We start from the raw sequence: 11,392 nt of genomic DNA, 5'->3' as shown, positions 1-11,392 counted from the left end.
TAACGCGGGGGGGTGAGGAGAGCTTAGCACACAGTAAGTGCTTAATAAATGCTATTATTATTATTATTATTATTGAATGAATGAATGAATGAATGAATGAATGAATGAACGAATGAATGAATTAATGAAAGGTAACGCGGGGGGGGGTGAGGAGAGCTTAGCACACAGTAAGCGCTTAATAAATGCTATTCTTATTATTATTATTGAATGAATGAATGAATGAATGAATGAATGAATGAAAGGTAACGCGGGAGGGGTGAAGAGAGCTTAGCACACAGTAAGCGCTTAATCAATGCTATTATTATTATTATTACCATTATTATTGAATGAATGAATGAATGAATGAAAGGTAACGCGGGGGGGGTTAGGAGAGCTTTGCACATAGTAAGCGCTTAATAAATGCTATTATTATTATTATTATTATTGAATGAATGAATGAATGAATGAATGAAAGGTAACGCGGGGGGTGAGGAGGGGGAGAGGCAGGGGGCGCGCGCGCGCGCGCGTCTGGCGGGGGCGCGCGCGTGCGCGCGCAAATGGGAGGGGGAAAGGGAGGGGGGAGGCGGCAGCGCGGCGGGGGCGCGCGCGTGCGCGCGCAATGGTAGTGGGGAAGGGAGGGGGGAGGCGGCAGCGGGGCGGGGGCGCGCTCTCGGGAGCGCGCGGGGAGGCGGCGGCGGCGGCGGCGCGGAGTTAGTTAGTTGTTGTGAGTGTCAGTTTCTCCGCGTCTTCGGCGGCGGCGGCGGCGGCGGGAGCGGGAGCGGGAGCGGGAGCAGCGCCGGGATCGGCCGGGATGGGGACGGCACCGGCTCCCCGCAGGTACAGAAACGGGGGACCGGACGGGACGGGCCGGGCCGCTCCCGGCCCTGCCCTCCTCTGGGGGGGGGGGGAGGCTCCCCCGTCCCCGCCTGGGCGGTTGGGGCCCCCCGAAAAAATAGCCCCGCCCCCCCGCAGGAGCCGCGCTGGACCACCCGCCCCCCCCGGAAAAAAGTTGGGATCCGGACCCGGGGACCCCCCACCCACGCCTTTCGTTCATTCATTCATTCCATCGTATTTGTTGAGCGCTTACTGTGGGCAGAGCGCTGGACTGAGCGCTCGGGAGAGGACGGATCGGCAGCAGAGAGAGACGGTCCCTGCCCGACAACGGGATCACAGTCTAGAAGGGGGAGACAGACAACAAAACAAGTAGACAGACCCCTTCATCCCACCCCCCACTCCCCCATCTCGTCCCCATTACCCCATTCCCCCATCCCACCCCATTCCCCATCCCATCCCCATTCCCCCATCCCCCCATTCCCCATCTCATCCCCATCCCATCCCCTATTCCCCCATTCCCCCATCCCACCCCATCCCACCTCCCATTCCCCCATCCCACTCCCTATTCCTCCATCCCACCCCCTATTCCTCCATCCCACCCCCTATTCCCCCATCCCACTCCCTATTCCTCCATCCCACCCCCTATTCCCCCATCCCACCCCCTATTCCTCCATCCCACCCCCTATTCCCCATCCCACCCCCCATTCCCCCATCCCACCCCCTATTCCCCCATACCACCCCCATTCCCCCATCCCATCCCCATTCCACCCCCCCATTCCCCATCCGACCCCTCATTCCCTCATCCCATCCCCCATTCCCCTATCCCACCCTCCATTCCCCCATCCCACCCCATCCCATCCCTCATTCCCCCATCCCACCCCATCCCATCCCTCATTCCCCCATCCCTCATTCCCCCATCCCTCATTCCCCCATCCCATTCCCCCATCCCATCCCTCATTCCCCCATCCCATCCCTCATTCCCCCATCCCATCCCCCATTCCCCATCCCATCCCCCCATCCCCTATCCCACCCCCATCCCCCAATCTCATCCCCCCCATCCCATCCCCCCCACCGGAGCCACTCTGTCAACCGAGACCCCCTCCTAGGCAGCAGTAGCCCCGAGCCGGTACAAGTTCATCTTTTTTTTTCCCCCCCCCAGCCTGCTTGCTCAGAGAGATGAGCCTCTCTCATGGCAGTAATGATGATGATGGGATTCGTTAAAGCGCTTCCTATGGGCTTGGCACTGTACTAAGCGCCGGGGTAGACGCGAGCCAGTCGGGTGGGTCACAGCCCCCGGCCCCAGTGGGGCTCCCACGGTCTCCATCCCGGTTTGACGGATGAGGGAACGGAGAGGCACAGAGAAGCAAGGGACTTGCCCAAGGTCACTCAGGAGGCAAGTGGTGAGTGATATCTGATGGTATGTGATGTCAGATAGCATCAGGGAGGTATTTCTTCCTCCCTGAGCGTCATTGAATCCGGGGCTTTCCCCTCCCCCCAAGAATAATGATAATTATGGTATTTATTAAGCACTTACTCTGTGCCAAGCACCGTTCTAAACGCTGGAGTAATAATAATAATGATGGTATTTGTTAAGCCCTTACTATGTGCTAAGCACTCTTCTAAGGGCTGGGGTAGACAGACAACAAGGTAGTTTGTCCCATGTAGTTTATCCCCATTTTACAGATGAGGGAACTGAGGCCTAGAGAAGTTAAAAGTGGCTTGCCCAAGGTCACAGAACAGACAAATGGTGGAGCCGGGCGCTGGCGATGAGTTTGACTCTGGTTTTCGAGCGTTCGGCTAGTCGGTGTTTATTTTTATCTCTGACTTCACATGCGCCGCTTATTAGGTTGGTAGGACTCCGGAATTCCTCTCCACTCCCTGGATGTTTCCAAGGACCACCTCTTTACGAGCTTTAGTGGAGAATTTGGAGCCCGCCAAGAGGTTGAAGTGGCAGAGGACGAAGAAAACAATATTGGAAGAGAATAACCTTTTGTCTTGAAATTCAAGCGCCTGACGTCTTTGGAACGGAGTTGTTTGGAAGCTAGAGATCGAGCAGTCATGAGTTAAAGGAAAATTATGATTTCATCTCTTTTGGCTTTGCTCAGAAAAAGAAGCGGCTATCATGCTTCTCCCTTGCCTCTGTTAAATGTGGTATGATTAGATATCAACTTACGTATAGTCTCTGGTCTAGAAACACGTAAGTCATTTAAGGATGAGCAGAAAAGGAAGCTGTGTCTGTGGTGGACGTTTGACCGTAAGGTTTGGGAAGGGCTCATCATATTTGTCAAACTGCTATTAGTGTAAAGGTTTTAGTTTTAGTTGTTGGGAAATTATTGTGTCCAGTTCAAGCTTTCTGTCCTCTTCCATCCCTCCTCTCCCCACCGACCCTCCCACCAATGGAAAAGTTTATTTCAGAAAAACCTCCTCTTGCTTATGGATTTTCACTCCATTCTCAGCCTCCCAGCACTTAAGTACATATCGATAATTTAGTTTAATGTCTGTTTCCCACTAGAATGTAAGCCTCCAGTGGGCAGAGTCCACCAACTCTGTTGTACCCACTCAAGTACTAGGTACGGTGCTTTGCACGCAATAAGCATTCAGTAAATACCGTTGACTGATTTGATCAGTTCAGTGTAGTAATGTTAGAAGTGAATTTTCCGCAGACGCAGAACTTTCCATGTGCAATCTGAGATAGGAGTTGCGTGATGGTTTATCGAAGCATCTCTAGATATCTCAGTTCACCCTAATTACTTAAGAAGTGTTTGGCACTTTTCCACTATGACTCAGTTACTGATGCGGTTTTAGGGAACTTCTTAGGCTCCAAGAGGATACGAGCTATAGGCGTAAACTTCGGGACGTTGTTAATAAGGGTGAGCAAGGCTTCATACTTAGATATATTGCTGGTTATGCTGAACACTTACAAACTGTGTCAGGCACAGATTCCCTCTGTGATTGTCTAGAAAATGACGGTAGCTTGTCATGTACAGAACTTCCTTCTGATGGGTAGTTCAACATGGTCTTAATATATCGGTCAAACAATAGACTTTGTTGAGCTCCTAATTTTGAGTGAATTGGTTTTTCTTTCTGTTCTTTCCTCTGTCAGTTTGTGTTCTTCTCCCTGAAGACTGGTTTTGATTTGTCTGCAAAAGGGAATTTCTACAGCCGTGCCCCTATTTAACCTTCTCTAAACATTTATGTTTAAAAGTATTCTCAAAAGCTCATAAAGAAGTGTTACCATCGTAAACAAACATGTCCTGCATTTCATATCATCATCAATCGTATTTATTGAGCGCTTACTATGTGCAGAGCACTGTACTAAGCGCTTGGGAAGTACAAATTGGCAACGTATAGAGACAGTCCCTACCCAACAGTGGGCTCACAGTCTAAAAGGGGGAGACAGAGAACAAAACCAAACATACTAACAAAATAAAATAAATAGAATAGATATGTACAAGTAAAATAAATAAATAAATGGGGTAATAAATATGTACAAACATATATACATATATACAGGTGCTGTGGGGAAGGGAAGGAGGTAAGATGGGGGGATGGAGAGGGGGACGAGGGGGAGAGGAAGGAAGGGGCTCAGTCTGGGAAGGCCTCCTGGAGGAGGTGAGCTCTCAGCAGGGCCTTGAAGGGAGGAAGAGAGCTAGCTTGGCGGATGGGCAGAGGGAGGGCATTCAGAGAGCAGTCTCTTTTTCTGTAAACCCTTTGTCTCTGTGCCATTTAATATAAATGCTTAAGACTGCATCTTTTATTTGTCGAGTTACCTACAGTTATTTTTAACAGCTTTCACATCTGCCAAATAGGTACGGGCACTTTCATGATTTGGCAACTTCTGTATCGTTTTGGATTGCTCACGGGTAAAGTCTAATGTGGTTATTGTTGTGTTTAAGGAGAGATTTGTTTTTAAATCCAAAGTGTGCTGTTTACAGGAAGCATGACCTGTATTTTCACTGTTTCTTCAGAAATACAGAAAATTCCTTAGCTAGATTTAGTCAGTAAATTTGGACAAGCCAAATTATGATCTGATACAAAGGAGGATAGTTACAATTTGGTTTTGATTTTATAATCATGAAAATCCAAACAAGCCGGATATATAGAACCGGTTCCTGTTCTTTCTTTTCTTCTGAACTTTCCCATTTGCAGTTAAACTTTCTCTCCCTCTTCTCCCCAACCCCCTTCATTAGTTTGGCCTGCTGTCTGAAGTCTATTCTACTCTGAAACCGAAATCCCATAGAGAATACCTGACTTTCAATTTCTGCAGTGTACCGCAGCTGTTTTGGTTTGTGTGTGTGTATGTGTGTGGTTTTTTTGTCTTTTTTTGTTACATTACATTTTGCACCTTTGGCTTTTTGGCATCTTCTTCCAGACAGGTGGAAAATTAAATATTGACTCTCCATCTTCACCTTAGCATTGCTAAAATAAGACCTTATCATTTTAACTCCAACTTGGAGTTCCTCTCCAAGCTTCCACATTTACGCCTACTCCCCAGTCTGCTTCTCCTGATGGAACTTGCTCCCATCATATGTAGTCATAGAAATTTCATGGTTATCGTTTAGTTATTAGATTTTTTTTCCATTGAAAATAGGATGCAGTTATGAAAGTTGGGATCCATGATTAAAATCACTATTTTGTGCTGGAATACCAAAAGTTTAAAGGAGTTATTGGAAAAGTTCAAATAATGGCGTCGTATAACATAGTAAAGCTCACTGTGAGCAGGGAATGTTTCTACCAACTCTGTTATTATTGTACTCTCCTAAACACTTAGTACAGTGCTCTTCCCACAGTGAGCACTCAATAGATATGATGGAGAAATTGATTGAGTTTGGGTAAAGAATTCCCTTTTTGTACATCTGTCGTTAAGTGACGGTTCATATGCAGCGTCCCTGAGTAGTCACATAAATGATAAAACACTGCACGATGTAATGAAATGAGCAAACACAATAGCAGACTGAATCCCTGTCCCCTCTTATATAAAACTGCAAGGTTCGAACAACTGAGACCAAATTGAGTGAGAAGGGAAGAGGGAAACAAGAAGAATGTCTTGCAGCCTACCCTAAGGATTAAACTGCCATTCTGTTAGACCAGGGTGGCAAAGGCATTCCAGAAATGAAGGCCCTCCATGAAAAGAGACTTTATGGTTGCATGAAATTCAAATTCAGGAATTCGTGGAAAGTTAGGGATATTGCATTTGTTCTGAGTAATGACCTGAACTGCGGTTGACTTCAGAACCAATGCAGACTTCAAAGTTGAGTCTAGCTGAATCATGTACCTAATAGTCAGAGGCAGTATTTTGTTGCATTTTTACCAGATGAAGTTCTGAGTTGTCTTCACTAACCTCATCTTGAGTAGCAGTAATCCAATCTAGAGATTACAAAATGGAAATCCCCTTGGCACTTTCTCTGATGTAGAAAGGGCATTTTCTGTTGTGCTGGAAGAGAAGTTGGGAAATTTGGGTTCTTACTCGCTCGAATCCAGCTGATTTCTTGTGACCTTGAGCACGTTGCATCTTGGGTTCCCCAAACCTATCTCAAAGACATGAGAATAAATGAAAAGTCTATAAAGAACTTAGCACTCCTCCACGAAAAGTTCCATATAAATAAGCAATGCTACTGCTCATGATTTAATAAACCTTCAATTCAAACCTCTGATAACCAAGTTGGAAAGAATTCTGGTGAAAAAGAAAAGGATATGTCCTCTGACAAGGTTCCAAAGAAGGGATGTTATGCTAATAGCAATTTAAAATTCCCTTAATCTCATCAATATTTTTCATACTACATTTTTCCTAAGAAGCTGAGGGAACAATGCACCCTACCTATCATTCCTTATCGTCGAAGTTTTCAGTAATTCTGTTCCATTTACTTAAATAATTAGTTAGGCCTTAGAAGTTTTTTTTCCTTAGCTGCCAGGGAAAACTTTCTTTTCTTCTCTACCCTGACATCCTTTGATTGTAGATGTAATGAGGAGAAGTTTGCAGTGCTATCAACTTGCCAAAGTTGACAGAATCACTTGACAGAGAAAGAACCTAGGAAGGTTATTGAATAGGCCGGCTTCTCTACTTGCCTGCTGGGTGACTTTGGGTGAGTCACTTCACTTCTCTGTTTCCTCAGCTGTAAAATGGTGATTCAGTACTCATTCTTCCTAGTTAGATTGTGAGCCTCATGTGGAACAGGGACCATGTCTGACCAGATTAACTTGTATCTACCCCAAGGCTTAATGCAGTGCTTGGCAATAGTGCGTAACAACTACCATTATCTCTTATAAGCTCCTTGTGGGCAGGAACCTGTCTAACAACACTCTCCCGAGTGTTTGGTACAATACTTGGCACACTAGGAAACGTTCAGTAAATTTGATTGAAATATCGTGGATTGATTGATCTTGATGAACAGGAAGACTGAGATAGGCTTGGTCGTACCCTCCGTCTTGCATTCAGTTCAATTCGTTTGTATTTATTGAGCACTTACTGTATGCAGAGCACTGCACTAAGCGCTTGGGAAGTACAAATCGGCAACATATAGTGACGGCCCCTACCCAACAATGGGCTCAAAGTCTAGAAGGGGGAGACAGACAACAAAATAAGTAGACAGAATAGATAAATAGAATTATAGCTATATGCACATCAGTGATAAAATGAATAGAGTAATAAATACGTACAAATATACACAAGTTCTGTGGGGAGGGGAAGAGGATAGGGCAGAATAGTGCATCTGTGTGCACCCCCCTACCTGGGACATCTGAGTTCCTCGGGGCCTGGGATACTCCTCTAGACTAAACTAGAAAAGAGACTTCTAAAGTTTTAAGGTTGTCTCCTGATTCCCTTCTGGGAAAGTTTTGTAATCACTCAGTGGTATTTATTGAGAGTTTACTATGTGTAGAGCACTGTTCTAAGTGCTTGGGAGAGTACAATACAACAGGGTCAGACCATTATCAATCAGTCAGTGGTATTCAGTGCTTACTGCGTGCAGAGCACTACTCTAAATGCTTGGGAAAATACTATAGAGTTGGTAGATACGATCCCTGCCTGCTAGGACTTTACAATCTAGTGAAGGAGATGGATATCAAATAAGTCAAGGATAGGGGAAGCAGCAAAGTCTAAGTATATGTTCATAAGTGTGGCGGGGTTGAGTTAAGTATTAAAATGGTTAAGGCAATACAGAAAGGAGGGAGAATAGGGTGGGGAGGTGATTTGGGTCAAGGAAGGCTCCCTGGAGGAGATTGTTTTAGGCCTTTGATGAAGGGAGAGTGGTGGTGTGTTGGGGATGAAGGAACAGGGAGAACACGATAAGGTTGAAGCACAGTCAATAGGTTAGTGTTAGATGAGCAAAATGTGTGGGCTGGGGTGAAGGAGGAGAAGAGCAGGGTTAGGTAGCAGGGGGGTTCTGTTGTATTTCTTCCCAGGCACTTAGTGCAGTGCTCTGCACACAGCAGGTGCTCAATAAATACCATTGATTGATTGATCCCAGATAATTATATTGAAGTTGTGAGGCAAAAGGGAAAGCAGTTTTAACCTTGTAAAATGCAGTAAAAGAAGCCACCAACCAAAGCAGAACCAAGTGGGCCTTTTGTTTGAATAGACCTCTAGACTGTAAGTTCAAGCTCATTGTGCGCAGGGATTGTTTCTGTTCATTGTTGAATTGTACTCTCCCAAGTGCTTAGTACAGTGCTCTGTACGCAGCAAGTGCTCAATAAATACGATTCAGTGAACGAATAACCTGTAGAGACTATGTAGTAGTTTCATTTTGACTTTACGCCTTTAAAGCTAGGTTTCAGTGAAAGGGAGCATTATTGTACCACACCTAGATATCCTGAAAATAATTGTGTTTTGCAAATGCTGGGAAGTCATTAGTTGCTAGGAGTGCAACAGTTTTTCCAGGGGTTCTTTTGATGATGAATAGGTTGACTTGGGAGAGCATGTAGCAGGGTGGGGATCTAAGACAATGAATGGGTCAGGCCAGCCAAGCTATTTCTCTGGTATCAGTATTGTTGCTTAAAGAAAGTAATTCCCTCCCTCTTTTTCCCATTAATCAAGCAATCATATTTATTGAGCACTTAACTGCGAGCAGAACACTGTGCTAAGTACTTGGGAGGGTGCAATATAAGATACAGTCTCTGCACACAATGAGCTATAGTCTAGAGGGGGAGACAGGCATTAATCTAAGTAGATAAATGACAGATACTTAAGTGCTGTGGGGTGGGAGAGGGATTGAATAAAGAGAGCAAGTCAGAGCGACACAGAGGGGAGTGGGAGAAGAGGAAAGGGGGGCTTAGGAAAGACCTCTTGGAGGAGACGTGTCTTCAGTAAAGCTTTGAAGGTGGAGAGAGTAATTGTTGTACATGAAGAGGGAGGGTGTTCCAGGCCGGAGGCAGGACTTGGGCAAGAGGTCAGTGGTGAGATAGATGAGATTGAGGTACAATGAGTAGGAGCCAAGGGTACGGGCTGGGTTGTAGTAGGAAAATCGGGAATTTGATGTGGAGACGCACGGGCAACCACTAGAGGTTCTTGAGGAGAGGGGAAATATGGCCTGAATGTTTTTGTAGAAAAATGATCTGGGCAGTAAAGTATAGACTGGAGTTGGGAGAGACAGAAGACAGGGAGGTCAGCAAGGAGGCTGATACAATAGTCAGAGCAGGATAGGATAAGTGATTATATTAACGTGGTAGCAGTACAGATGGAGAAGAAACTACAGATTTTAGTGATGTTATGGAGATTGAACCAACAAGATTTAGCAATAGATTGACTATGTGGGTTGAATGAGAGAGAGGAGTCAAGGATAACTCAAGGTTATGGGCTTGTGAGACAGGAAGGATCGTGGTGCTGTCTTCAGTGATGGGAAAGTCAGGGGAAGAATAGGGTTTGGGTGGGAAGATAAAGAGTTCTGTTTTTGACATGTTAAGTTTGAGGTGAGGGCAGGACATCCAAGTAGGAATGAAGGCAGGAGGAAATGTGAGACTGCAGAGAGGGAGAGAGATCAGGACTCGAGAGGAAGATTTGGGAATCATCGGCATAGAGGTGGTAGATGAGGCCACGTGAGCGAATGAATTCCCCAAGGAAGTGGATGTAGATGGAGAATAGAAGGGGACCCAGAACTGAACTTTGAGGGACACCCACAGTTAGGGGAAGGAAGGCAGAGAAGGAGCCTGTGACAGAGACTGAGGATGCACGGCCAGAGAGGAGAAGAAACAGGAGAGGACAGTGTCAGTAAAGCCAAGTTTGGATAACGTTTCCAGGAGAAGTGGGTGGTCGACAGTGTCAAAAGCAGCTGAGTGTTTGAGGAGGATTGGGATGGAGCAGAGGCCTTGTGATTTAGCAAGAAGGAGATCATTTGTGACCTTTGAGAAGACAGCTTCTGTGGATGATGGGGATGAAAGCCGTATTGGAGGCGGTGTCAAGAAGAGAATTGGAGCAGAAGAACTTCAGACTGCAGATGTATACAGCTCGCTCCAGGAGTTTGGAGAGGAATGGTAGGAGGGAGATGGGACAATAACTGGAGGGAGCTATGGGGTCAAGAGCAGGTTTTTTTACGATAGGGGAGACATGAGCATGTTTGAAAGCACTGGGGAAGAAGCCATTGGAGAGAGAACAGTTGAACAGTTAACTTCTCTGTGCTTCAGTTACTTCATCTGTAAAATGGTGATTAAGACTGGTGAGCCCCAAGTGGGACAACCTGATTACCTTGTATCTACCCCAGTGCTTCACACTTAATAATACTAATAATAATAATGGTGTTTATTAAGCACTTACTGTGTGCAAAGCACTGTTCTAAGCACTGGGGAGGTTACAAGGTGATCAGGTTGTCCCATGGGGGGCTCACAGTCTCAACCCCCATTTTACTGATGAGGGAACTGAGGCACAGAGAAGTTAAGTGACTTGCCCAAAGTCACACAGCTGACGATTGGCAGAGCTGGGATTTGAACCCGTGACCTCTGATTCCAAAGCCCGTGCTCTTTCCACTGAGCCACGCACTTAATACGTACTTAACTACCATAACTGTCATGAGAAGCAGCATTGCACAGTGGTTAGAGCACAGGACTGGGAGGTCGTGGATTTTAATCCCAGCTCCACAGCTTGTCTGCTGTGTGACCTTGGGCAAGTCACTTCACTTCTCTATGTGTCTGTTACCTCATCTGTAAAATGGGGATGGAATGTGTGAGCCCCATGTGGGACAGGGACTACATCCAACCCAATTTGCTTGTACCCACCCCAGCACTTAGTACAGTGCCTGGCACATAGTAAACACTTAACTAATACCATAGTAATAATAATTATTATTACCTCATTTAAATAATACTAAAGGAAGTCTTCCTAAACTAACTGGAGGAAAGAGTGAGTTCCCTCCTGACCTCCCTTTTATGCCACAAGTATCAGTAACTCTGGCTTTTCTCACCATCTCGGAATGTACACTTATTGCTTTATTTGTAATGTATGAACCCAATTCCTCTGGTACCAAAATTACTTCCCGATAAGCACTTTGGGAGGATCATTAACTCTTTCAAATTACTAGGAAAGTTTGGTGCGTTGCTTCAGCATGTGCACAGTGCGTGATGAGTTACCCTCAGCTGTCTGAAAGCATTTCTA

This window comes from Tachyglossus aculeatus, chromosome 26, assembly GCF_015852505.1.
Source record: "Tachyglossus aculeatus isolate mTacAcu1 chromosome 26, mTacAcu1.pri, whole genome shotgun sequence".
In the NCBI taxonomy this organism is placed as follows: Eukaryota; Metazoa; Chordata; class Mammalia; order Monotremata; family Tachyglossidae; genus Tachyglossus; species Tachyglossus aculeatus.
Note: the sequence above shows the minus strand (reverse complement) of the source record.